This window comes from Pantherophis guttatus, chromosome 2 (genome assembly GCF_059756535.1).
Source record: "Pantherophis guttatus breed Tessera chromosome 2, ASM5975653v1, whole genome shotgun sequence".
Lineage (NCBI taxonomy): Eukaryota > Metazoa > Chordata > Lepidosauria > Squamata > Colubridae > Pantherophis > Pantherophis guttatus.
The window spans coordinates 27,020,651-27,043,882 of NC_142064.1; the positions used below are offsets into that span (position 1 = coordinate 27,020,651).

The following is a 23,232-nucleotide window of genomic DNA, read 5'->3' on the forward strand; positions in this document are numbered from 1 at the left end:
TTAGATAGCCATTTGTCTGAAGTGGTGAAGGGTTTCTTGCCTAAGCAGGGGTTGGACTAGAAGACCTTCAAGTTATTCTATTCTAAATCTACCACATGGAAGAGCCCAGATGGAGAAAGGGGTTAATCCAGATGCTTAATCATGTAATTTGATGGGGAAAGTTAACTTTCTCAGACTCAAAACTCTATACCAAAGAAAGGAAAGGAAGCAAAGGAAACTGACGAAATCAAATGCACAACAACTTTGTTATCTCATTTAGAAACAGAACTGGCTCAGAACTGGCTCATGGGAAGGATCAAAATGAGTTCGTGTTTCCTGCTTCGCCAAACTCATTGACAGCAGACAATGACTATCTATTTCTAGGAAACGGGGTGAAGCTGTAATCTGTACATTGATTATCAAGCTGCAGACTCTAAACAGAAGAGAATGTACAGTACATTCAGTGAATTCAACAGATTGTGCCAAATTCTAAAGGCGAGCAGCAACTTTTCATGTATTTTTAACTGTTACAAAATCTGTGTGTGACTATTTGCCCCCTTGCAAGTGAGACATTAAAATACTCAGAGTTTGCATAACATTTTAAGCTACCTTAAAATAAATCTAGTGTATCTTCCTGAACCAGTCTGTGTGCCAAATTTTGATTAAAGCAGCATGATTAATCTATTTACTTTAAGCTGAGCAAGTAACTTCTGTCATCTAGACCCAAAAGGAAAGGTTGACCTGAAATTAATCTATATTATTGCCATCATCCAGGATGACCACAAAATACAGCTGTTATTGTTGTATTATCTCCCATTGTCAAGGAGGGCGGGGGCAGGAGCACTGTGGAATAAGTGACTGGTTTGCTACCAAGAACCAGTGAGGAAAAAAAGCTAGAAGAAAAGTTATAGGAGAAAAAAGTATTTTCATAAATCTGCAAAATTAAAAGCAAATGTGTTCTTTATACAATTTAACAATTCCAGATTAACAGCAATAATTGTTTATTTACAAATATACAACCAGCACTCAGACTTTTCATAAGTTTATTTGTCAAGCATATATAAAATAACAGGTAAAAGTATAAACATAATTTGAATACCTGAAAAGAGTAAATAAAAAGGAATATTAGGACAGGGACAGTAGGCACGCTGGTGCATTTATGCCCGCCCCTTACAGACCTCTTAGGAATGGGGTGAGAAACCTCACACTAGAAACCTCACACCTCCTAAACTAAATCCTGTTCTGTTTGGGTATTTATTTCTCACTATAAAGAACTGGTTCTATCCTCCCTTTCCTATTCAGTAAGAGGGATCACATCACACCACCTCCCTTTATTTGGGTATATCAAAGATCTAGAAATAGTAACATTCAAGGTTTTACAAATTTTAACTCTGAAGTGATGAGTAGAATGTGGGTCACCTTTGTTAGTATCTGGGGATTATTTAGATCATTTTTTTTTCTTTTCTTTTTTACCCAAACTAATTTCTATAACGTGAAAGCTTTTAGAACAACGTGCTTGTAGAACAGGGGTGTCAAATGCGATTTCATTTAGGGGCGCATCAGGGTTGTGTTTGATCTCAGGGGGACGGGGGGCATGTGTCCAGGTAGGCGTAGCCAGCTCAATGACACTCATATCTGGGGCACCTGTGGTGTCCCGGGCAGTCCCCCCCCCAGTTTCTGTTTTCGGCTGGGACGGCCTCTTGCAGGGCTCTGCCAACAAAAATAGGTGTGTGCCTCTGAGCTCTGCTTTCACTGGCAGAGGGCTGCAGGAGGCTGTCACAGCCAAAAATGTAGCCCAGGGGGGGCGCATGCAGCCCCCCCAAGCTCCATTTTTGCTGGCAGAGGCACCATGGGCTGGTCCTTTGCCGTTTCCAGGGCAGCCCAACGGGCCAAATCTAAGCACCCCATGGGCCAGATTTTTGACACCCCTGTTGTGTAGAAGTCACAGATTTTACAGCTGAAGATGAGGATAATTAAGGTAATTCTTAGTAGTATAACTTAAGAGTTTTGATTTCTTCGTATGCTTACACTTTCTGAAATACTTGCTGGAAGATCATATGAATCTGGGAAGCACTGCTGTTTACTTTTATTCCTGTGCCAGTCCTAACAAAATGAAATCAAGAAGAATGTTGCTGCTTCTGAACAAATGATTCTGAAATGAAACAAATAAAATATTTAAAAAATTATGGTATGTATGTGGTTACTTACCAAGCATATCTAAATTATATTAATGTAACCAAAATATCTTATTTATTTATTTATTTATTTATTTATTTATTTATTTATTTATTTATTTATTAAATTTTTATACCGCCCCCTCTCCCGAAGGACTCGGGGTGGTGAACAGCCAAAATTAAAAAACATACAATATAAACATTAAAATACTATAAAAACGAAATTAAACTTATCTTTGGCTTCCCCCAATCTAAAACCCCTTACCCATAAAATTCAACAATTAAAAGATTTTTAACCCAGCCCGGCTTGCTGAAATAAAAAAGTCTTCAGAGCCCGGCGGAAGGTCTGGAGGTCCGGGATCAGTCGTATCCCTGGGGGTAGCTCATTCCAGAGGGTGGGTGCCCCCGCAGAGAAGGCTCTTCCCCGGGGGATCGCCAGCCAACATTGCCTGACCGACGGCACCCTGAGGAAGCCCTCTCTGTGGGAGCGTATTGGCCGATGGGAGGTTATCGGTGGCAGAAGGTGGTCTCGTAAATAACCGGGCCCTAAACCATGGAGCACTTTGAAGATGAGAACCAATACCTTGAAGACCACTGGAAGCCAATGCAGCTCGCGCAGGAGAGGTGTTACGTGGGAGCACCATGTCGCCCCCATAAGTACCCGCCTGGCTGCATTCTGCACCAGTTGGAGCCTCCAAGTGCTCCTCAAGGGGAGCCCCATGTAGAGAGCGTTGCAGTAGTCCAGGCGGGAAGTGACGAGGGCATAAGTGACCGTGCATAAGGAGTCCCGATCCAGAAAGGGGCGCAACTGGCGTATCAGGTGAACCTGATAGAAAGCCCCCCTGGCCACAGCTGTCATATGCTCTTCTAAAGACAGCCGTGCATTCAGGAGGACACCCAATTCCTAACACATGTCACAACTTTTGAGTAACCCTAACCCTAAGTTTGGAATTTGAAAGTTGAAAAATTTGACATGCCCTAAATTTCACCATCCCCCTAATTAAATATTTATTTAGAATCCAGGATATAATCCATGGAAGCATGCATTCCATGGTAGGTATTAAGGTGGAATTGTTTGCTTTTACTTTTGTATTTTGTGCACCAATATGCTGCAAATTAGGACTGGCTGTAAGTTTTATGCCAATGTTAGAATTGTAATCTCTACCTGCCAACCTATCAGGGGTGAAATGCTCCCGGTTCGGACCGGATCGCCCGATCTGGTAGCGATGGCAGCAGGTGGTTCGGAGAATTGGTAACAAAAATCCCTGTGACGCCCCCCCCCCCACCATGCCCAGCTTAGACGCACAATCATCAGAGGCTTTTTTTTTACTTTTAAAAGCATTTTTCCTACAATCTCTCCCAACGAAAAAATGCTTTTAAAAGTAAAAAAAAAAGCCTCTGATGATCATGCGGCACAGCTGGGATCGTCAGATGCTTTTCAAAGCATATTTTTCTGCAACCTTTTGGCCGAAGAGGTGGTAAAAATAATGCTTTGAAAAGTCTCTGACGATCCCAGCTGAGTTGCTTGATTAGAAAAAAATGCTTTGAAAAGTTTTTTTAAAAAAGTTGGCCAAGCCCACCGTCACATTACACCCCCCCCACCAAGCCACGCCCACAGAACCGGTAGTAACAAATTTTATATTTCACCCCTTCAATCTATGATTAGTTATTCTAAGCTATACTTAGTGGAATTTAATAAAACTGAAGAAACATGTTCCTCTGGTAGAATTCAGTTCTCTTTGCTTTTCTTATTGGCTTGTGGATAACAGGAACTGGTTATATTGCAAGTGAAGTGATAAGTTTCTGCAAACACTACAAATATTTTTCTTGTGACTATAGTATAGTTAGCTGCTACGATTCCCCAAGACATCACCTCATGATTACATTATTTAAGGAATTAATGCCAATAACTGTTATAAAAACAGTCATGTATGTAGTCTCTAGGTATATAGGAAATAACCTATAATAATTAAGTACATAAATTGTCCATATTCATAAATGTAAGCCTCAGATCTTTGTCTTTATAACTTTTCTGAAATTTTGAAAAAAATATTGTTTTCTTATTTAAAGTAATGGTGTAGTTCAATTAATTGCTTACAGCTGGATTTTCTAGTAATTATCCTGTCCAGTAAACTCGAGCTTCTGTTCGTTCTGGATTCTTCCTTGCCAGGTAAACAATCAGTTCCTTTTCCATTAGTCACTGGTTAGGTTTACGTTTCCTTGGAAAGAGAAAGGCTTAGAGTTAGCTGGTAAGGAATAATAACTAGTAATGTTGTCCTTATGGCCATGATGTACAGAACAAATTGACGCAACAGGAATCTTGCTGTCCCTGAAATGTGTTGCAGAGACTGTGCTGTAACTTCATTTCCATATATGGAGAATGCTAAGGGCAGAGCCGAGGATGATCAGTTCTCGGACTTTGACACAAAGAGTTGGACAGTAAGTTCTGGTGATTCCATTAAATTATTTCAGATTTTTTTTATTTATTTATTTATTTTATTTTGTCGAGTACATATTAGATAATATATATATATGTATAAGCATGAATAAAATGAATACAATTAAAGGGAACATTAGGACAGGGACGGTAGGCACACTGGTGCTCTTATGCACGCCCCTTACAGACCTCTTAGGAATGGGGTGAGGTCAACAGTAGACAGTTTTAGATTAAGTTAAGGTTTTGGAGGTTTTGGGATGAGACCACGGAGACTGGTAGTGCATTCCAGGCATTAACAACTCTATTACTAAAGTCATATTTTCTGCAATCGAGTCTGGAGCGGTTCACTTTAAGTTTGTATCTATTTGGTGCTCGTGTATTGTTGTGGTTGAAGCTGAAGTAGTCATTGACAGGTAAGACATTTTAGCAGATGATTTTATGAGCTACGCTTAGGTCATACCGAAGGAGGCGTAGTTCTAAATTTTCTAAACCCAGAATTTCAAGTCTGGTGGCATAGGGTATTTTGTTATAAGCAGAGGAGTGGGGGACTCTTCTTGTGAAATATCTCCTAGGAAAGCAAAGAATAGAAAGTTACTATTGCTTTAAGCTTATTTCACTTCCTCAACTTCCATTTTTTTTTAGTATGGAAGGTTGCAGGTCTCTTTCTTGCCTGCTATTGGAATGTTGCATTTCTCTGCTGGTTTTGCTAGTTCAACTGACAGCAGCTTCACTGATTGCTCAGAGCTTTGAATACGGGCTCACGGTTGGCCATTCTGATCCTGGATGAAACTTTACTTTTAAATTTGGCATGATTAGGAAGATTTATGATTTGACAAGAACCGAGTACCAGGCTAACAGAGAGAGGGACTGGCTCAAATATTTGTTATTATTAAGGATAAGAAATAGCAAAATTACAAAGCCTCTTGTCCTATGCCTACCCTTTCCCTGTGGCCTGCTGACTCTGGAACACTTTGTCGCACAAAGCCAGCCTCCTTCTACTGCCTGTGCTAACTAAGGTCAGCTAAGAAAAAGTAGTAGGAAATGCAAAATCTAAAATACTGGTATAATCAAAATGGTGAAAATATTAAATTGCTTTACAAGTTATTTCTGGCTCAGTTCAATATCAGTAATATTTATTTGGTCAATGGTCAGCAGAATTTAAATGAACAAAATAAACAAAAACAAGATGAAGCAAATAAATACAATAATATATTAACAGCTAGCAAAATAAATCACATATTATAACCCTAACCCTAAACGTAACTCTGGCTCAGATACAATTCTTTTGTTCAGCTGTAATATGGGTTGCAGTAAAATCCTTAGAGCTACGTGCAGATCCTGAGCTCCATTTTTCTAATTCCTCCCAAATCCCTGTGACTGATTTATTAACAACTAAAATGTTTTATGGCAGATGTAGTGAGGAACTACATGGAAGCAAGCACTTCAATGTTCTATCAAAGGAAGGGAAAAGAAACATGGAGCATCTCAGCCTGATCCATGTAAATAACGTGGGGGGTCCAATTGTCAGAGACTGCCTGGACAAGTCCCTGTATTTTTCCTGGTGAGGATTTTCAGAAATGGTTTGCCATTACCTCCTTCCTAGGGCTAAGAGAAAATGACTGTTCTAAAGTCACTCAGCTGGCTTTAAAACTAACAGATTTCCAGTTTCTAGCCAGATATCTTAACACTACACCAAAGGTAAAAGTTCCGCTCACACATGTGCTAGTCGTTCCCAACTCTAGGAGGGGGTGCTCATCTCCCTTTCAAAGCCGAAGAGCTAGCGCTGTCCGAAGACGTCTCCGTGATCCTGTGGCTGGCATGACTAAACGCCAAAGACGCATGGAACACTGTTACCTTCCCACCAAAAGTGGTCCCTATTTTTCTACTTGCATTTTTTATGTGCTTTCAAACTGCTAGGTTGGTAGAAGCTGGGAGAAGTAATGGGAGCTCACTCCGTTAGGCGGCGCTAGGGATTCGAACAGCTGAACTGCCAACCTTTCAATTGATAAGGTCAGCATCTTAGCCACAGAACCACTGCATCCCTAACACTACATCAAACTGGCTCTCAAATGTTTATGATGTGGTACTACACCCACACTTTACATAATTGCTCCTACCCTTAGCAGTCCTTAGCCCCACATCCTACCCATATGCTTTGAATGCCCCTTAGCCATCAGGATACTCACTACTCACTACTGTTTCAATGGTTTAAGCTGAAAGAATTGCTTTTTAGTCTAATGAAGTCACACACAAAAAAGTTATGTAAACAGGCAACTGCAAGTTCCCCTATTATTGGAGACTTGCTTCTTCATAGGTTCAAAGAAAGGAAAGCTATTAGAAAGAAAATGTAGGGTATCAGGGAGGCAATTTTGAGGGAAATAGGCAGGAACCATCACATAATCTGCCTTGGGAAACTAGAGTGTAATTGGAATGGAATTGGCAGGATCATCCCTGATTCAGTGGCATGTAATAAAGAGGGGGAACTAAAACACAATCAAATTTGTGAGTTTCTATTATTAAAGCCCACCTCAATGAAATGTATTTCTGGTATTTCTGTGAAGTGTGTTTCCTTATCTGGCAAAAAAACTAGAAAGCTAGAAACTCCCTAAATTATGTAGAGCTATGTTTATATACCAATGTGCCTGTGTCTGTTAGTAACCTTCAACTGGGCAAAAGAGGCAACAATTTTTAAACCAAGGTACCTCAAATGGTCTAAATTCAGAACTATTTCCAAAATCCAGAATCCATAACTCCTGTGGGAGTATCCCCATCTCATTGTCACTTCCCTCGGGTGCTGGTGGGAAGGCATGATGTCTGAATGGAGATTCTCTTTTTTGAAACCAAGGGCAAAATTTGAAATCCCTTAAAAGTGGTGGGTAGTAAGAGGATGAGGGAGCGACTTGAATACCTGCTGGAGAGGTAGAGCTCGCTGGGAGTGTGTTGACAAATAAGCCTCTTTCTCCCTGGAGGGATGGGGCCCTTGGGGACATTCTTGGATAGAAAGCATGGGTGCAGTTTTCCTTGTGTTCCATGGCTCCCTTAGTTCCCTCTCCCCCTAGCAACGTGACAGCAGGTGGTGGTGGTGGTGTGGAGGAGGAGGAGGAGGAGGAGGAGGAGGAGGAGGAGGAGGAGGAGGAGGAGGAGGAGGAGGAGGCGGCTTCACCAAGGCTCTGTTGAAGTTTATGAAATTAATGCAAGCCTATATTATATGTGGAAAGATGGATGACCCAATGGTTATTGGTTGTCTAGTGTATTCTAAATGGAAAATAGTTCACTTATTGGAATTATTGTAATGCAATAAATTTTGTAAAACAGAACTCTGTAAAAACCATGTTTGGAGAAGAATCATTTTGAGTTTAGACAGGCAAAGACTTTAATAAAAATTGGGAAAAAATAATCTTTCCACTGTATAAACTTTTATAGTTTATACAGTGGAAAGATTCTCCATTCTCCATTCACATAGCACATTAGAGAGTACAGGTAGTCTCCAGTTAAGAACCATAACCTTGACAACTTTAAGACGTGTGGATTTCAACTCCCAAAAATGTCCCCAGCCACTTTTGCTGTCAACTATAGGATTGAATTCTAGGCTTCATTTTGTGGCTGTTTTCTGACTGAACCACTGAATGCTGTTTTCCTGACATTGCTCGACAGAAAGCACAGAGAAACTGTAGTGTATGCATAAACAGTCATAATACGTCTATACAAAGAAAATGTCCCATGCCCTTGCATGCCAAAAGAGTATTTCCAGAATATTATACAGCACATTATTGTCATGAGCATGTGAACATTATGGTCGTGAATACATGTATCACACAGCCCAACCTCCTTTGTATCATCATCACCCTGCCTAACACAATCTTCATCTCCTCCACAAATAAATCCAAATTAAGTACTGTTCCCAGCTCCAAAAAGACTGCCTACCCCGTTCCATGTTGATTGGAATCAGCTCAGTACACAATAATTTTCTCAGAAAATCCTTGGGAAAAGATTATCATTTTCTAAGAGTTATTTCTCACTTCAAATGAATGTTAACTGTCCTTTAATATGCTTAACAGTCCCTGGGTAATTTTATAAATTATATTAAAACCAAGCCAGATCCAAAATCAACATATGGTTGGAACATACACACAACTCCAGTATCTGAGCCGATGATATAAGAAACAATACATTCTGACATTTTCGGACATTTCCCGCACTACTTTGGCACAATGCTACTTCCAAATTTTATACTTTCAAAACTCTTTGCGAACTGGTAAGATAAGGGGGCATGTTTATTTTTTTAAAAGTATGCCACTTTTCATAAATTGTTTGTTAAACGTAACAAAAAAAATGATAAATTTTCTTGTAGGACCATCTTGTATAGTTTATCATGTATAAATTTGGCCCAGTCAAAGTATGTAAAGGAATTCTTAGAGGAACTCATCTAGACTTATTCTATCTATAATATAGCAAAAAGTAATTAAAGAGAATTTGATGACTGTCCAGCTTCCATCTGTTATAATACAAGAACTGATCATAACCAGGAGTGTTGATTCCCTCCAAATATTTCCCAGGCAGAGTCCTTCAGCTCCTATAACATTTATTCTCATCAAATCAGCCAAGATTTCCACCCACGGTGGGACCTCTCAGGAGTAGATTCCTTCCCTTCTGTGGCAACCAATAACAAAAAGAATTCCCACCTCTAATTGTAACTCTAATTTTTGCATCTGTTACTTGTTAGGAAACACATACAGGATATGAACAGTTAGCCACAGGTACAATAGAACTGTCAACAATACTAAGATATTGATTGGAGTACATTTCCAAAATTCAGTACTTACTACACAAACCACATGTCTTCCCTGCCCCCTCATTTCCCATTTTCACAACCATGCTGACTGCATTTTATTCTGCCTCCCAGTCACGTGTAGTCTTTTTCTCCCCACTTTCATCTCTAAATGTAAGTTAGATTGCCATTTTTCACAAATACTGTAACAACAAATTCCAGTACTGGCCAGAGGTTTAAACCGTAGGATCTCCAAAATTCCTTCTAATCTTTATGTATCATGATTCTATGATAGTCATAGAAGTTCTTGCTTCTTCTGTGCTGACTTGGCACCAAGAAAACTAAAATTCAATAGCCTTGTTATCACCTTATTTGCGCCCTAGAAAAAAAAAACATCCCTCTTTTCAGCCCTTATTAAAAACAAGAAAGTCCTTTGCATACTTGCTCTGTTTACATTGGCATTGAAATTATATCTACCTCCTGTTGCTTGTCACCAAGAATTAACATTCAGAAACACTTTTCATGGTTTCCTCAACAAATGACAAAGCAATTGAGGTTCTGGATTATTTCATGCGACTATTTCCCCACTGAAGATGAGGTTTTAAATCTCATTTTGAATTAAAATATACTAGGGCTACAGTGTGATGAGTTGCTAGAAACAAGAGGAAAATAAGACAGTTCATTTGCCTGGGCACAACCCACTTCTGGTACTCTGTGGGCTTTTTAAGATATCTCTCCTAAATTGCTTAACAAAATCAACACTTTTGGAACTTACAACTATAAATAATAATAATAATAATAATGTTTGTTCCTGTATCCTCCTTTTTCATGGTTATAGCCACCTAAGTGGCTGTTTTCACACCAGAACTACATAGAATTTATGGCTGAAGCAAAGATGTATTTATTTATTTATCTTTCAAATGAATTTTGTTTTTATTATTCTGCCTTTATTCTTCTCTTCCTATCAAGCTCTCCTTGAACTAAATCCTTCTTTTATTACCAAGAGGAAATGTGTTCCATGGTGGCCTATCTGTTTTAGTATGAAAACAAATCTCTTGTTATTTCTCTTTGTTTTGAGAACGCATTCATCATAATGGAGCATGAGTACCCATGTTCCTTAACTAATCCTTCATACACCTATGATTGCAGTCATTAAGCCCACTCTTCCAGCCTTAAAAGGCCAGTTTGAATGCACTTCAATGCTTTGCTGTAATCATGTTACATGGCTTGCAGTGGGTGTCAGAATAGCTATCAGGGGAACGAAGTCTGCTGATACACTGCTCCCATAAAACTGACATTTAGTTTCTATGAACTAAAAGCATTTGGGAAATTCAGGCACCAGAAATGCTATATAACTAGGAGAAATATGTATTGTATTCTTCAGCAGGAGTCTAATGCTGTTTATTCCTTCACTTAAATCCATTATCAAACTGTGACAGCAAAAATTCTCATCAAAAGGTTTTGCATGTGTTATAAAGCATCATTTAAAGGGAGAGGAATCGAAGCATGTCAGAAGTCCATTGTTATGTTCTGAGCTGAGATCATATTAGGGGGTCTTTCAAAGAATGGAAAGTATTCCTGGTAAGCAGAGGCAGAATTTTTTTTCCCCTATTTTCCTTCCCAAAAACTAAGGTGCATTTTATATTCTGGAGCATCTTATACTCTGAAAAATACAGTAATTATTTTATTGGGGATCTTCGCTGTTCTTTTTTTCCATTCTTCTGGAGGTGATGTTGGATTGTGATCTTATCTGGTATGGGACAGAGATATCAACTGCCCAGTTGCTTTGCCTTTTCAAAAGTTGGCCAGCTATGTTAGAATTTTGCTTTGCTGTTAAGATCTATTATATATTCAATGGCTTGACATGCCTGTTTTGTGTCTTTTCTTGGCAGGTGAAAATCCAGAAGTAAAACAAAAACAAAATGGAGGAAACAGGAAAGGTCAGCTGAATTCTGAATAAATTTTTAAAAGCCAGAGTTATAAATTATAATTCATGTCTTTCAGGGCATGTAGAACAATGTTTTAAAGTTGAATTTTATTTTGTGTTACATTATGAATAGTTTTTATGAAGAAGTAAAATGGAAAGTAGCATGACACTTCATTTTATAGCACGTGAAACAAAATAATGAAAAGTTGTGAAAGATGTCAGCTAACATAATCCAAAAATGGAGGAAAGGGTCTTTGCCATCATGCAAATTTTTACTCCCATATCCCTGAATGCTCCTGCCTATAAGCTCCTGAATTTAAGAAAGCAACTTCCCATAAAAGAAGAATTATCAGATAGCTCCCTTACCGTATTTCAGCAAATGTATTGGTAAATTACTTTCAAGTAAATATAATAATGTTGCTACCTCTAATGGAGGTGAATCCCAATAAAGAATGCGAGAGATCAGGGAAAGGGCAGCCAAACTAATACCTCTATCTTCACCAGCCTATCAAGCTGAGAACCTTAGAAGTTTTTTTTCCATTTTATATAGCTAAAAGTGACCCTGGTGGCATACAACAAAGTTAAAACAATTTTAAAATACTAAAGCAGTTATCAATATTTTTAAAAGCTATAAAAACTGCATTTAAGTGGCCCAATAAATCAACCTAAAACAGCCTTCCCCATGCTTTTCGGACCCACAGTAGAGTAGTGCAATCCAACCTGTAGATATTCCCACTAGAGACACATGTAGCTTAGTCTGACCAGCTCAAACAAGCCCTCTCTGATACAAAAAGGCCAAGTCACAACCCTCTAATTATTTTGGCCAGAGTGGCTTTTCCCCATCTATTACCAAAGCCACCTGGTAAGCCACCTTTCCCCACAGTACTCTGATAAAGCCATAGTGTACTAGCCTGATCGGACTAGACCAGCCTTGTCTTGGCTGGATCTACACAAGTTGTTATCAATAGCTGTTTGGACAAAGGGGATGAAACCATGTCCTCATATCAACCCTGCTTGGATTCTTATCCGCCCATCAAAGTCCTTGGGATAAAAGGAAGGACTAGCTGGCAGGAAAGGCATCACTGAACAGGAGAAGGGAAGAGACAATTTCAGTGATGATAAAGGAACTAGATGTCAGCTTTGGAAACCATATTAGGCCGGAAGCTTCCAAGCTGCCACCTTCTCATGTGTGGGAAAGTAAGAGGGGGGGGGGGTTAATTTGAGGGTTTGTATTTAGACAAAATAGCATTCTTCCCATCAGTCAAGGTCAGGATGAGCCTGCATCTGGAGAAGGAGTAGTTGGAGTACTGTCTCGAGATGGGACGGATGGTGATTGGAGCATGTGATTGACAGATGCGTGAGGGGATGGTTTTGGGAGTTTTGATTTACTGAGGGAAAACCCGGAACTCTCAGATTCAGGTTTTCCCAAGATGTGCCAGTATACCTACTCTAATAAATGGAACTTTGAGAAAATGCTTGCCTCAGAGTTTTTAATTGGAGCACAGGGTTTTCTGGAACGCTGACACTAAAGGCAACAAGAAGAGAACTTGCTGCTATTACACCAATGGGGCAAGATCTAACGTTTTTAAAGATGTTTTTTATTAAATATTTTAAACATAAAAAAACCCCAAATCTAATAAAAAAGAGAGGGCAGAGGGAGGGAGGGAAGGAAGAAGGGAAGGAAGGAGCAAAGAAAAATATAAAAACAAAAAAGAAAGAAACAAAGAAAGGGCTAACTAAATTCTAAAGCAAAGGCCAAGAGAAATAGCTAATTGGCTAACCCATAGCTGAGAGAATGATGTGAATGACATTAAGCTAGAACGGATCATGGTCCTGTATTTGAAATATATTAATCTAATAAATATCTGAAAAAGCAGTCACAAAAGTCTGTTTGTTCTTTGATTTCTTATTCCAAAACAACCATCACAGAAGACAATGTCATGAGGACATGTTAAGGTATATCAATGAAAAGGGATATGCAGGCATCTTCATGGCATGTTAGAGGACATGAGGATAAGTCTGAAGTTATCTAGCCCAAACTGAGGTACATCCAGGTGGACTGGCTTCACTTTTGTTGGAAGGCAGAATGAAGTGCACTTCCAGTTGGACTACCTAGGAATATAATTGCATTTTCTGCTCTCTCCGCTAAATGAGTTGAAATGACAATAAAAATAAATGAAGCTGAAGCTGAAGAAGTGGAACATTTTCACAAAACTAATCCAAGACCTACCAACCACCGTAACAAACCAGAGACACACAGGAAACAACAATTTCGGAGAAACTGTAAAAAGAACTTTTGACTCACTGCTAAATGGATAGTTCTACTGTCACAAAATACATTCAATCATAAAACAAGAAGAACTTTATTTGGTTGGCATTCTTTTATGCTTTTAATTTTTTTCTTGAAGGCTGTTTACCATCCATAGCCTGAAGGGAAGGAGAGGCATAGACATTCTAATCAATTGTCTTATTTTTTTCCAGATGAAAACAACTGTATTCGGTAAAGAGAACTTGGTCTTAATAACAAATATGAGTAACAAATTATTAGTAACTAAACATTACTGTAATGACATTATTAATTATACTAAAGATGGCTCTGGTGTTCTTAAATGCAGAGTTTGTCAGAATTAAAGATGCATCTACCCTTATTAGGTAAAATGTTTTTTTCTACTCCAGGATTCATCTGCTTGTGTTTCTTTGACTGTTATGTATGAATTTGTACAAATTCAGGCTTTTGGTCCTGAGACAAGCAATCAGAAAACTGGGAAGAGGAGGAAGAGACAATAATGCTATATTATCCATGTTATTTTAAACTATTCTTAGTTTAATAATATTCTGTTGTTTTCTTGGATTTTTCTGCAACCAATTGCTTGCTCATATTGGACTAATGCCAAGTAAGTCCCGAATGATTTTGATAGTTGACAACACGTTTCAATGTTTTCAGCTTGCCTTGATTAAGGAAGCATAGTGGAAGACTTTAAACAGGTTCAGAGTTAAAAAGTATTAGTCTTATACGCTTCTCTCCTTCCATTACAGGGTGGACAGAAAAGTCTAGAGAACTTTCCTGGAATCCTTGGGATACAGAATCAAAAAAGGCCATCCAAAATCTAATATGGGCAGTGACAAAAGTAAACATAAGTGGTGTTATTTACTTAGAAAAAGAAACTATGAGTAATTTATTTAGGAAAAAAAACCCACACAAAAATATACAATCTCTCTTTTATCACACAATGAAATATTAACAGATCTAAATAGCTTTATTCAAAATGCAATATAATTACCACCACAGACGCTACTGATTGACTTGTTGGACAACGTTTGTAAATCTTGTTTACTACCAGTCTGGATGGTAGTTTTATAACAAGTGACCATGATATACTATGATGAACTAAATGAATATTTATTTCAAAAGACTGATTTTTATTACCACTTCAATTAAGATTTAAAAACCCAGCCGGGAGGGTGGGTGGGGGGAATCACCCTCAATCAAATATTTTCATACAGTTCAATTTAAGATCTGTTTCTATAATATTTTCCTCAAGTTCATGACATTTTGCAGCGCATTCAAAAACAATATTTTTTTATTTGACAAGACAAATAAAAATATATATCACAATATGTATATGTTCTTCATTCTTTTTCATTTTTCTTCTACAAGCTTCGCTGGTTAGTGGGATGTCCATGTATCTTACTTTAAATGATAGGCAAAAAAACTAACCAAGCGCTCGCCACCTCAATTGAATTTTTTTTTTCTGAGTGTTGGAAAAAGAATTTGCTTTCATGGATGAAATGTGGTGTTCTCACACTTACGGTCACCATGGGATGTTTATGAATACTCTTCTTCAATATAAAATCATTTCTCCAGCACTTTGTACATTTCTTAAGTTCCAACACAAGAAGAGAGAAAAATAATCTTGCCATAGGGCTTTTTCAAATTGCAAAATATGGATGACAAGTATTCAGAGTGGTGGAAAAATATATGACAGATAACTCAATCCTTCATAAGGAAAAGGACACCGAAGGAACACCTACAGCTTACTATCAACAATGTATGTATAACCTGATGGATAAACTTGCTTGCATCTCTCTGAACTGGTGTCACTTCTCCTTAAGGAGACAGTGGTTTGCCCTCTCCTCAAGAAACTATCACTAACAATACTGACCAATTTCCAACTTGTTGAAAATGTGATTGGGTTGTAGCTTCAGAGGGCTGTGAAGGAAGCTCTGGTCACTTTGGTCAAGGTTCAGACCTAGATATTGTGTTGAGGCAGAATTGATTATACTTTCTGATGATCTCTTGAAGGACAAAATAGTAATGCATCCATCTTAGCTTGATTTGTTGGTGGTTTTCATTCATAGTGTCTTCCAGAACCAGCTCAGTCAGAAAAACTGTGCCACAGTGGTTCTTCTGTTCCTCTCATGATCAGTTCCAGTTAGCATTGATAGGAAAGATCTAGCCTTAAATACCTTTGTGGGATTCTATTCTCTTTTTACTTCTGGGTATCATCTACATGAGCCTTCTGGGCAAAATCATCCAATGGTATGGGGTTAGATATTATCAGTATGCTGATGATACTCAATTGTACATCTCTATCCTAGGTCAACCAAATGTTGTTGTCAAAGTTCTTAGAAGAGATATAGGCTCAGTCCTAGCAAGACTGAGTGCATGTGGATCAGTCCTAGCAAGACTGGCTGTGGGTCCTGGGACCACTGGATCTAGTGATTTTTCATCTTGCTTCAGATGAAGTGCAAAACAGATTTTAACACAGTATTACCAGTATTGGTAATACTGGACATAGTATTGTCCAAGATTAGTCCAAATCTCTTTAGTCTGAGATAAAAAAAAAGAACGCTATGGAATTTTCCAGAATTGTTTACATCTGAATAACTTATTAAGCAGGCACCTAATTCACCTTACCACAATCTTCCCTTTTATAGTGAGACAGTTTGCTATGTATTACAATTATATTAAACTCATTATACTCCATGCATCTGATGAAATAGAATTGTGGTTCACAAAGCTTATGCTTTTTAATAAAATATTTTTGTTTGTAAAAGTGCTACAGGCTCTTACTTATTTTCCCCTAAATGTGTCAAGAGATATAATTGGCATATAAACATTTCATACATAGGACATATTCAAAATGGTGGTTTCAAGAAATATAGAACTTTCCCTAGGGAAATTAAAGATAACTGTAATGATATAACTTTATGAAAATCATTAAAACAAGCTGAAACCATCTATGTTACTCAAGTCTCATTACCAATAGGAAGAAGAGATGGATGGATGGATGGATGGATGGATGGATGGATGGATGGATGGAAGGAAGGATGGACGGACAGATGAATGGACAGATGATAAATTGATAATCTTAAAATAAAATGTATAGTTTTTAAATATGGTGTTACATTTTCCTGTATTATATATGTCCAAAAGGTTTTCTTTTGATACACTATAATTTCCTGTTCCATCTGGCTTTAATAAATAGTATAGCAGATCATTAAACTTCAGGTAAGCAATTTACGATTTCACTGTCATAAGGAGCATTTGAAAAAATATCTAACCAGAAATATCATTTTGCAAAATATGCTTTTATAAAATCTGATCCAGAAGGGAAGGCTTGGAAAATTAAATAAAACAGAAGAAACTCTTCTTTTGGTATTTGTCAACCAGGCAATAAAATATCCCCAATTGTTGTGCACCCGTTATTTACTGGTTTTATATGTTGCTCCCATCACTAATGATAAACTGAAGAGTGCTGAAAGGCATTCAGCCTGAGAAAAACTGCTTTACAGCAGTCTGCTCTTCAGCTAAAAAGAATCAGAGAGTTGTTAGCAAAATACCAGTATTAAGATAGCCTCAACTTTCAAACTTGCAATGTAAAAGTTGTGACATACAAGGAAAATGGAATGGAAAGGGAAATTGAGAGTTCAATCAGTGATTCTTAAAGTTTTGTTTTGTTTTTCAGCACGGCCAGCTGGAATGGAAGCAATTCTGGTATATCATTATATAACAGCTTCCTGAGCTCCAAATGAAGAAAACAAGATGTGGCTGATAGAAACAGGGATTACACACAAGCTCTACTAGAACCTATGATTACTTTGCTCCCGTAATCCTAAACTAAAATTTGGCTTGTGGGGTGGGGGGAGCTTCATTTTCTTTTGCTGTCAAAAAAAGATATTCTTCCATTCACCCACTCATCCGAAACCAAGGGTGGGAAACTGAGTCAGGTTGGAAAGATCCAATAAATCCCTGCATCTAATATTCTGCATGTAGCATCCAAAATGATCCCCCATCACTTCAAATTCAGTTTCCAGAAAACCTTCTAACATGCTATCATTGGAAAAGGTGGGTTAGATGATTGCCTGTTTTCCCAGAGACCATAATTAGCCTTCCTCATGCAATTTTGGTCTTCTTTGGCTGTCAGATCCCAGTTTTAAATTGCATTGCAACAACTGCCTTGAATAGTCAGCTCTGTCCTACACTCGTTATCCCAGAATCATAAATACATTTATGCAAACTTTACATATCAAATACAATTTTATAGAAGTCCCATCCGTTTTCTGTGCCCATTTCAATAAAAGAACTTATGACATCCTGAATCTCAGGAAAAGGAAGTGGCTGTTTTTCAGGTTAAAACTTCCCCAAAGTTCACTAAAACTTATTTTGGTTCAAAAGTAATACTGGAATGTTTTGACTTCCTTCATTAATCTTCGGTGTGAACAGTATCTGCTAGTTATACTGTAGATTTCCTCCTGTCTAATACATGAATTTTGTTGAAGAGTATCTCTAGCATGGAAATTCTCATCATAACACTCCTGTGGTAAATCCAAAACTAAAGGAAAATAGCATTCTATTTTTATTAAAATGCTTGCTTTATCAAAACAATGTATTACTTAATGACAGTAACAGACACAGTTCTGATAATCATCAATTAGATAATTTTTTTATGTATTTTCCAGGAAAGAGTATGTTAAAATCAGTCTTCCCCAATAACTTTATTGAAGTTAATGATGGCCAGATTTCTCTTGCTGAATGCCCTCCAGGTATGTGGACTTCTATTTATGCATTTATTTATACAGTCATTTGTATGCCACCTACTTGCAAGACTCCAGATGGCTTGCAATTATAAAAAACATTGTAACAATAATCAGTTAAAATCACAATAGAAATCCTACCACTGTTTAATCAAAGCTGTCCACATCAAAGATCCTGTGGAAGAAAACTGGTTTTACAATCTTTTTAAATATTAACAGCGTGGTGTGTGGGGCATCCTGACCTAAAGGAGTAATCTGTCCCAGAATTGAGGAAGCTAATACTAAGGAACCATTTTGCAGTGCTCCCTCCTTCAGTAAGTAGATTCCACCTGAAGCTTACGATTGTAAAGGTAGTGATGACCTAAAGCATAGAAAACTTTATAAGCAATTACCACTCCTTCAATTGGGCCCAGAAGCCTATGGGCAATCAATATACCAGTAGCTTAAAATATGCATTTTAGGGTTTATTCATTAGTACTGTTTGTAGAGAGCTGCATTCTGTGCCATCTGTAGTTTATCAATCATTTTCAATGGGCAGTCCCATGTAGACTGAATTATAGTAGTTTAATGAGGGCATGAGTCACTGTCTTCAATTCAGGAAGGATCACAACCAGTAGACCTGCCCAAACTGTCAGAAGGCTTTCGTGGACATGACTTCCACCTGTTGCACTAAAAGCAGTAGTGAAATGTAAAATGTATTACTACCGGTTCTGTGGGCTTGGCTTGGTTGGGTGGGGGGGGGGTAATGTAACTGGGTGGCCGTGGCCAACTTTTTTTTTTTTTTTTTTACTTTTAAAACCATTTTTTCTACAACCTCTTTGGCCGAAGAGGTTGTAAAAAAAATGCTTTTAAAAGCCTCTGACGATCCCAGATGAGTTGCCTGATCGTCAGAGGCTTTTCTTTTTCTTTTAAAAGCATTTTTTCAGCTGATGAGGTTGTAGAAAAAATGCTTTTAAAAATAATTTTTAAAAAAGCATCTGATGATTGCGTGGCTCAGCTGGGCATGGGGGGAGGCAGGGATTTTTGCTACCGGTTCTCTGAACCACCAGCCGCCATCGCTACCGGATTGGGCGATCAGGTCCAAACCGGGAGCATTTCACCCCTGAGTAAAAGGGATTATAAACTCCTGAGTATCCCCCAAATTCTACATTTCTCTTTCAAGAGAAGCTCAATCCATAAGGAACAGGTAGGGTTCTTGTACTATGATTGCCTATTGGGTCTCAGTTTAAGTCTCTCCCCACCCCCTACCCCCACTCAATTCCTCACAGCTTCCAGTTCCTGAGTCAAAATTTCCAGTGTACTTCCTTTTTGGCCTGGGATGAAAATGTATACATGTATCATTAGCATCCTGGTGATAACATACCCAAAGTATGATTTCTCCCTGCATTTTCATGTAGATGATATCCAGGCAAAAGAGCTGACTCCCGAAGTACTACATAAGAGCATGGACTCTCCATCCTCCACCAACATCAGTTGGAACCACCCACCCAGAATGGAAGAGAATCAATTGTCAGAATTCTTAGAACTGGCCATGTTTTGAGATTTGGGAGAATTGAAGTCTACATACCTGGAAATATCCAACACAAGAAGAAGGTAACAAAAATAAATAATGTATCTATCTGAAAGACAATGAAGATAACGTTCTTCATACACTGGAAAGAATAGTGGACAGAAGGTTTTTCCAAAGCACAGGATGTGAAAATAATAGGTTTAAGTTACAGGAAGGCAGATTTTGGTTGAATGTTTAAAACCTCCCAAACAATGAGAATAATTTTACAGTGAAACTAATTGCAATATGGTGGATTCTCTTTTGCCTTTTCTCACTCATCTGCCCATTAAATCAGATGGAATAGAGTCACCTTCCTTCAGGTCTTGTTTTTAGAAGACTGATGTCTGATGGGGCTTCAGAAACAGACTTTTCCTATTTCCCACTCCCACACTTTGTAACTCTTTCCCTATGGAGTTTTCACCAGCAATGTCCTCTTGGAGCTTTAAGAAAATAAGCCAAGACATACCTGTTCCATCTGGCACTGGTGGAGAAGAGATTATGTCTGAAAGTGGAGGTTGTACATGACTTCCATATTGTACTATTATTTTAAGAGCCGCGGTGGCGCAGTGGTTAGAATGCAATACTGCAGGCTACTTCTGCTGACTGCCTGCTGCAATTTAGCAGTTCGAATCTCGCCAGGCTCAAGGTTGACTCAGCCTTCCATCCTTCCGAGGTCAGTAAAATGAGGAGCCAGATTGTTAGGGGCTGTAAAGGAGCCATTTAGAGAGGGCTGTAAAGCACTGTGAAGTGGTATATAAGTCTATGTGCTATTGCTATTACACATATTTTTGTGTCATTTTTAATTGCAGGTGTTACTTCATATTCAATGATAAGATTGTCAACTGTCCAGAGCCTTTGGGAATCCACTGCATGCAAATAAAATAAAATGAACCAATAGTGGATCCTTCTGCTGGAGCAGAGTTCGACCAGTGATCTCTCAGTGCTCCATTCCAACTCTATAATCCTGTCGTTATTTCTCTGAAAGACAAGAATACCCTGAATAACAGTTTACACTGAAGCGAAGTGTATTCTGTATTTCCTTCTTATTCATTACACAGAAATAAACTTTGTGGATGTGAATAGTGAAATAGGCTGCCAATTTTAATTACGAAACTATCAGAAAACAGGAAAACAAAGGGTTATTATCTGTGATAACCTGCGGAGTGAGACAACATCCCCACTTAACAATGCCACTTTTGAACTTATTTATTTCTTCATTACAAAAAGGCACAGCAGTCATATAGCCAAGCCTGCTTTAACTGCTAGTTCTTGACTGTTATTTATTTTATCAGTCTTCCCCCTTGAAGTTCTTTTGTGCTATCCCAGCAGAATCAAGATCAAATAACCATACAGGCTTTCAGAAAATGGATAGAGGAAATTTCTGCAGAAGGATGTTTTTTTAAAAAATCAAAATTAATGCTTGACACCAGTTTTTGGTTTTTAGATAGATTGTAAATACAGTAGCCATGACCACTTTTCCTTGCCTTGGACTGATCTGGCAATTATACATAAACATATAGAAAAATAGCATTTGTTCAATTTGTATTGCTTTGTTCATAATATATTTTCTTTCCTTCCCTTTTTTTTTGGGGGGGGGGATAAATTTCTTACATTGTTAACTCTGCTATGTATGTATTTTCTCACTATTAGTTTGTTTTTATATATATATATATATATATATATATATATATATATATATATATATATATATATATGTATATATATGTATATATATATATATATATATATATATATTTACTACAGATGTAGGGTATGAATTCTTGCATGCTGTTAGACACAGTGTTAAATATTATAATTTGCTGAAAATGGCCCCTTCTGAAATATAGAAAAAGTAGCTCCAATGTTCTCATAAAATCCAAGACAGAAATAGTAACCACAGCTAATTTATGTTAGTGATCCTTAGCAGATGCATTTTATTATCCTCAAAGGAACAAGAGGAAAATTCCATAAACTTTCAATTATTTGCCAAATTTCTAGCTCCAGAGCAGAAGGGTGTGGGCAAAGTTTATTCAAACACTTGAGATTCATCTGCTTTGCACTACATTTGTATGTACCGTTACAGCAAGAAGTCATCTTAGCTCCCACTGTTTCACAAACAATAACATAACATACTAGTAAGATCAAAGGCACAACTGTAAGATCTAAGCTTTGGAAAGAAAGAGACTGGAAAAAATGGGAAGCAAAAAGTTCATCAAGACACACACAAAAATTGCAACCCTGGCACCTTACTTGCCAAAGCAAGCATATCAATCATTCAGAATGTAAAACCTGTGAATGACTCTAATCTAGATCCAACCTTGGCAACTTTAAGACTTGTGGACTTCAACTCCCAGAGCTTTGCTGGCTGAGGAACTCTGGGAATTGAAGTCCACAACTCTTAAAGTTGCCAAGGTTGGAGATCTTTGATCTAGATTATCCCAATATTTGTTTACTAGTTGATTGGCATATTTTTCAAAGGAAGAAAACTGAAAGAACACTTAAAAACATATATGAAATTTTGATTGGTGTTTTGCTGAAGTTTTAAAGCAGAGGCCCACAACCTTTTGGGCATCAGGGACCAGTTTTGTGGAAAGAGGTTTTTCCGCGACCGGAGGTGGCGTGATTTCACATGCTGCTTTCATTTCATGGATGGGGCTTCACTTGTTTGCGTGGCCCAGTTTCTGGCATGCTGCGGCCCAGTGTCAGTCCACAGACCCCTGGTTTAAAGCACTTTAACATGGGATGTGATAGGTAGTGCAGAAGAAGCTAGATTTCAAACATTTTGCCTAGTGCTTTTCCAAATAGCTTTGGGACAGATTTTGTCATATTGTAGAGTTGTCTGTTTGGGGAAAAGACCAACAATTGTCTATATTTCTAAAATGTTCAGGTTTTTTTTTTTTTAAGCTTCCAATTATTGTTCCATTTTGGCTCACACAGAGAGAACATCCCTTCAAGAAAATAATATTCCAACTTAAATTTCTTTTCTATAATCCATACTTCCCTCAAAAATGAGAAGTCTACTTTTTTGGTGTCCATATGTTAGCTCATTTGAACATTGGAGATTTAGTATATCATCTGTCTTCAAAGATTATGCATTACTTGTAAATATTTGCACACATAGCAAACAAATTCCTACAATAGTCTAAAAATTGGTAGCTGGAGATAAAATCTGCAGATAACAACAGGCAATTCAGTTGAGTAAAGGCAGCTGGGTGACCTTGGGCCAGTCACTTTATCTCAGCCCTAGGATGGAAGCAATGGCAACAACCACTTCTGAAAACTGCATGGACGTATTCAGTTAGCCTCTGAGAATCATATATGATTGAATGGAAGAGAAAAAATTCAAGTGAAGCTAGTTTA

At 38.0% G+C, this 23,232-nt stretch overlaps 2 long non-coding RNA genes across 2 annotated transcripts; one reads left to right on the forward strand and one right to left on the reverse strand.

Moving 5' to 3' along the window:
* Positions 1-1,005: 1,005 nt before the first annotated feature.
* Positions 1,006-4,374, reverse strand: LOC117679176 (uncharacterized). The gene is made up of 2 exons (XR_015732078.1): positions 4,252-4,374; positions 1,006-2,131 (listed from the first exon to the last, which is right to left on the reverse strand). It is a non-coding gene; the product is annotated as an uncharacterized LOC117679176 (long non-coding RNA).
* An 11,144-nt stretch (positions 4,375-15,518) lies between these two features.
* LOC117679177 (uncharacterized) lies at positions 15,519-21,397 on the forward strand. The gene is made up of 3 exons (XR_004595309.3): positions 15,519-18,332; positions 19,721-19,916; positions 20,682-21,397. It is a non-coding gene; the product is annotated as an uncharacterized LOC117679177 (long non-coding RNA).
* Positions 21,398-23,232: the final 1,835 nt, after the last annotated feature.